Below are 6,080 nucleotides of genomic sequence, written 5' to 3'. Positions count from 1 at the left end.
CTCCAGGCAGGGCCTAGAGTAGTGGGGGGGGGGTCCCTAGGCAGGCCGCAGGGTGAAGGAGGCCTTTAAACAGGGCCTGATGTGGGTCCATGTGGGGCCTAGAGTAGTTTTGGGGGTCCCTAAGCAAGCCCTAGGGGAAAGGGTGGTCTCTAGGCAGGGCCTGCAGTTGCTGACAGCCTTTCCAGGAAGGACCCGTGGTTGGGGGAGGCCTGAAAAGGGCCTAGTGTATTGGGAGGGGGTCTCCAGGCAGGGTCTAGAGTAGTTGTGAGGGTCCTGAGCAGGCCCTGYGGGGAGGGGGACCGCTAAGCAGGGTCTAGCAAGGAGGGAAGGGTCCCCAGGTGGAGCCTAGKGTGGTGGTGGGGACCTCAGACAGGCCCTAGAGGGGGAGGAGGGCCCCAGGYAGAGCCTAGAGGTGAGGGGGGGAGACCCTAAGTAGAGCCTGGAGGTGAGGAGAGTCCCCCAGGTGGGGTCTAGAGATGAGGGGGGACCTCTTAAGGGGCCCAGAGGTTCTTAGGGGTTCCTCTAGCAGGTCCCAGGCCAGGCCAGGGGTCTACCCTGTCCAGTGAGGGTCTTCATAGGGTCTGGGGTAGCACCAAGGAAATGAGAGGGAAAGAGCCGCTGGCTCTCTTCCTGCTTCCTCACGGATTAGACGCAGCTCGAGAAGCCACCTCTAAGTTCATGCATAAAAGATCAATGGAAATGGTTGGTAACCTCCAAATATTGTTAAACTTAATTAAGCCTTAAGGACTACGTGAAGCTTCAGCAGGCAGAACTGCTCATTAGAACAGTGAGGGCTTTGTTGGTTACTGCAACCTGAGCTCCAGGTTATGTTAGTTCTTCTAAACTGTATCCTTGGGGCTGTTGTTGAGAGGTCCCAAGACCTTCCTCGGGCCCTATTTTCTGCCCCCGCTGGCAGTGAACCCACAAGGTGCCGCAGAGACCTTCCTTTTGGACAGCAGTATCCTGCAATGTGACCCATCGGCATCTGTGTGCTGTCCCTCAGCCCAGCACGTGGGGGACAGAGCATCTCTTGCCTGCATTAAAGAACAGCCTCCTTCCTGGAGAGGTTGTGATACCCCCTTGCCATAAACATAGCCAAAACATCGCTAAAAAGTCAAAGGTGAAGATGGAGGAGGGTGTGTGWGAGTTTCTAAGGCTTTGGCCCTATTAGTCCCCTTCCTCCAGCAGTAGCACAGCAGTAGGTTTAGGGAAAAAACACCTCTTTAGTTCAAGTGCCTTCTCGCCTTGAAATCAGACCCACTTTTGCAGAAGTCCGCCGTTCTCACCCTCTTGGTGTGTTTGCCCGGAGCATCTATCAGCTGAATTGGCCTTAGTGATCTAACTTAAGGGACTTCCCCAATGTTAACCAATCTTTAATGACTTTCRTATGAGTTTAGGGTCTAAATACTGTTAACAAAAATCTGTTACAGATTGCTTGATAGAGTTTGGATCACGCTGTCATTGTGGGACTTAAGACACAAAAGGAACGAAAGTAAAGCTCTTCAGTGAGGTATGGATCAGCTGCTGTGCATGGACTTGTCACAGTCCCCTGCCCAAGATCGGCCAGCAGAAGGTGCAGTCAGAGGTTTGGAGGTGTAGAYGGAGACAGTATGATGCAATTTCCCAGTAGTTTCTATGTATAAAGTCTTTCTTCTTGGAAATAAACTTTAAAAATCCATATGGATGGCACTAAAGGAGCACAAAATGAAGAAAACAAACCCCCTTCTGTCCTGATTTTGGTAAGCTTTCGGTCTGCATTTTGGTCAGAGTTGGAGGGCAGAACCTTCTTCATGAAGCTCATTTTTCAGGCATCTCAATCAACAATATCATTGTTCTCTTCCTGTTTAAGTGAACTTCTCATGAATAATGTACTCGCTGCCTGATGAATATGCACGTTGGCTGCTGTGCCTGGGASGGCTTCATAAATAATTCATGTTCAGAAAATGTTCTTCACCTTGCAACTGTACAGGAACTGTAAGAATATATGTGTGTGTGTGTGTGTGTATTTACCCTTTAAAGTGGGAGAGAAGATGGCCTGAAACCTGCCCAGGGAAACGCTGAGTGAGGTAGATTGGAGTTAAGCACAGCAAAAGCAAAGGAAGAGGAGAGTGCCTCCAGGCAGCGAAGAAGCCACATCCAGGAAAGTGATTTCTGAGCTCTGATGTCCCCTCTGCAAAACCCACCCTGCAAAGCCCCAGAGCTTGCTAAAATTGCCCAGAAAGGAGACTGTTCAGCAGCTCCTGGGTTCAGGCCTTGTTTATTTTAATGAGTACATGCTTATACAGAAAACTTCATTGCAAAGGAAAAGTGAAAATGCTTTGGGAGATGCAAAGGGCAAGAGAAGACATTTATATCCGTAGGACCAGGSTCTTCAGAAGGCACCTGCCTTCAGATGCCTTGGGGTTGTTTTTATTTGTATTTTTTATCACTGATTACCTTGTTTAAGGACCTCTTGGGTCTCCGAGAGGAAAACTCCAGTTTATGTCAAAAGCTCTGAAAAAAAAACGGCTCGTGGTGTCTTAAACTGTGCAGTCCCAAAATGGAAACCTGTGAAAGAAAGCTGAGGCAGTTTGTGGATGGCTGGCGGTGCGCCAGCGGGCTTCGCTTCCCACGCAGGGCAGTTCGGAAAGGCAGAGGGGCTGTCTGCAAAGAGCCCGGTGTCGCCTTGGCGCTGCGCAGATAAAGGCACAAAYGCTCCGGTGTACCTTTTGGGTGAGCAAAGGCCCATGCTGGAAGCCCTTATTTACCTGACAGGAGGTTATTTAACCCCCACGGAGAGCAGAGCTGGCTTGGGTAATATCTGTGATTTGCCCCTTTGTTCAAGTGTAAGAATTGAGCTGTTACGTGTTTGCGAAACTTTACCCAGGTGAGTAATCAGAGGTGAAAGGTTGTTTAAGGCAGGGAGCACCCTGCAGGTATAGGCCTGTAATTAAGGGTGTGAAAATAATGAATAGACAGTTCATAGCTACTTTATGGTATCTTCTACCTAGGCAAAATTGTGCCCTTCCTTCCACCAGCGATGAGGTTAAGGACGTTCTGTCCCTGGCTTTACTGGGACGAGATTTCACCCAGCATAATAAAGTGACGTAAGGAAAGCCCAGAAATCCCATGGAAATTTTAGAGGCTATTTACAGCTTTCAGGGAGGAAAACAAGCCTAAGGCCAGATCTATCATGGCACTGAAGAACTTGCATTAAGCTCCCTCTGTGGCCACTAAAAGCATGTGTTTAAGCTCAGATTCAGTAAAGTTTGTGAGCAACTGGAGTCGCTTTGCTGCGTGGAAGCCAAAATAAAGTCTGGCCTGCTTTTTCCTGCACTCTCAGTCATTCTTGGAACATCTGGAACAAGCTGGTTCACGGAATATTTGTTCCTTGTAGCACTGGAAACCTTTCTCTAGCAAATCAGATGTGCCAGAGACCACATGGTCAGGTGCAAGCCCTTCTCTGACCCATTACTGAATAAGATTAGAGCAGCCAAATCGGAAAAGAAGCGTGGACAAGAAAGCTGCAATATTAATTTGGTCACCTACCAAGAGTTCTCATCGACAGAGCAAGCCCAGGAACAAAGGACACATTTTAGTTTTACCAGCTACTTCTGTCAAATAGTTAATTAAAATTCCCCCTCTCTCCCAAACAAGCTATTTTCCTGAAAAAGCTTTTCAGCACTCATAAAATCAATTCCTCTCGAAGAAAAATTAAAAATGCAATGTGCACCCTTTTCCCCATATGCATTATATTAAATGGTATGCCAATGTATGTAAATGAGTCTGAAATTCAACTAGCTGGAAGTATTTAAATATTCATAATCACAGTACAGCATATGCAAACCAGGCTCTCAGCAGAATTGCACTGCAGTCTCAAATAACAGCTGTACTCGGGCGAAGATGCTTTAACATACYGAATTCGATTAGTAATGAAAATGCGGTCAGCGCTGGTAGTGCGTTTGTTAATATTCGTGCGGTGGCATTAACCTCTACCAAATGTTAAGCCCTTGCTTTATTCCTGTTGAAGTCGGTGGAATCTAAGTATAAACTTCAATGCTATGCCTACGTATCACCTCTAATTTGTTGCTGATTGGCACTAAATAGTATCACGTTATGTTGGTAATAAAAGGATAGTCTAGTTTACGATATGTTAATTTGAGAAACCTTTCTGTATTCGCAAGAAAGGGGTATGGGATAGAATTTAGCCTCGGAAGAACAGCGCATGGTGTTTACACCTTGACGTTAATGCACATTACCTACGTTCTAATGTATATATTCACTCATGTATAATCAGTGCGTTTCTGAAGCAAGTTCTGAATATCTCACGATGAACGCGGAAAGGTGTATTAAGAGRCAAGGATTTAAAATTAGCCCATTAGCTTTTTCTGCGGAGAAAGACAGAAGGTGTAATTCTGTTCAGCTAATGTGGATGTGAAAGAATGAAGTAAAAATAATTCAGCTTTATCAAGCTGTGCTCGTTTTTAAGAGGTGCCAAAAACTGAGATGTTATGTCGGAGTTTTTATCTTTTTTTTCCCCTTTTCCCCTGCTTGGAGATAAGAAGGAAGTTACAATTAAAAAAATAATAATGACATACAAAATGCAAGGTAGTAATATGCTTTGCTTCCTTTCTTTTTAATGATTCCAGACAAGCTATAATTGGTCCAGAAGTTGGCTTGAAAAGCCGCAGAATTGCACCTGTGCTTCTAATGAGCTTTGCAATTACAGAAATAGTTTTCTTCCTTTTAATTATAGAGTGACAAGGTTAAAGTTGCACCTGAGTTCCATTTATGGAGCTTATTTCCTTGATCCCTCACCCGATCCGCAAAAATCCCTCAAAAAAAAAAAAAAAGAAAGAAAGAAAAAAGAAAGAAGTCCCCTCTAAGCTGGCAGATGAGCTCCTGTGACTCATTTATGGAGCGCTGCACAGGTCTGCGTGATCCCACCTGGGGATTAAAATCGCCAGTAGGGTTCAGAGAGCCTCCAGGAGCATGTATTTATTTATATTATTTATTCTTTCTACCCCAGGAACGTTGCTGCTGCTGGACAGGCCGGCCGCGAGCAGCCTGCAGCTCCAACCCGGCGCCTTCCGAGCTGCGCTGGGCGATGCACCCCGGCACCCCTGCGGAGGAAGGGTGCTGTCCGGTGGGTGCTGCGCCTCCTCGCTTCTGGGTTTCCAGCAGTTCCCGGAGCCGCCGTACGTGTCCGTCGGGGACCTGTCAGGYCCCGTTTTAAATAAACCCACAGTTTTTAGAGCCAGCCTCCTGCATATTATGCTGGGAGGCCGGATCTGAGGCTAATGCTATGCCGGGAAGATGGAGCCTCTTGAATTATTACTACGGCTTCGCCGCGCGAAGGCAGGCGCTGCTCCCAGCCGGGCTCGCGCCTCCAGCTCCCCCTTCGAAGCTTCTCCGAGGCTTTTGGGGTGATTAGTTAAATAAAAGCCCCCATCCCTCCCTGGCAGGAAGGGTGTTTGGCCCCAGGGCTTTATCGGGAGCCCTGGCCCCAGAGGGAAGCGGATAACAGGCTGCGGGGCGGGAGGGGGAACAAATTGAATCCTTTGTGCCGCCCCGGGGTGGTGCACGGTAATGTGATGATTAATGTATTAATTTATGATGATGAAATGCTGCATTAGGGTTATGATGAGCCGGCTCAGAGCCAAGGTCAGGGAGTCAAGAGCGCTGCTCCGTGCCTGACCTCGAGGTGCGGCGCAGAGCCGGGGGCTCCCCGGATCCTCCCGCCCCAGCGCCCTGGGTGCTCACTAACCGAGTGGGGTTTGGGGGAGAATCGGGGATCTGGGCTGGTGTTTGGGGGGCTCTGGCTTTTGGGGGGTCTGAGATTGCAAATRTGGGTTTGGGGGAAGTTCTGGGATTTTGAGGTCTGGGTTTTGGGGAGAGCTCTGGAACGGAGGCGGTGGGTTTGGGGGATGCGGGCATTTAGGGGTGTGCATTTTGGGCAGTTTTGGAACTGATGCTCTGGGTTTGGGGGCATCCGACTCCTCTGGGGGCCTCGGATTTGGGCAGCTCTGGCTCTTGGCGGGAGGGGGGCACAGTTTGGGGCTCTGATAGTGCAGTTTGGGGGGTTCCGTGTTTTCAGCTCT

The sequence above is a fragment of the Rhea americana genome, unplaced genomic scaffold, assembly GCF_003343005.1.
Source record: "Rhea americana isolate MKP2758 unplaced genomic scaffold, rheAme1 scaffold_435, whole genome shotgun sequence".
Taxonomy (NCBI): Eukaryota; Metazoa; Chordata; class Aves; order Rheiformes; family Rheidae; genus Rhea; species Rhea americana.
This window is presented reverse-complemented; position numbering follows the sequence as displayed.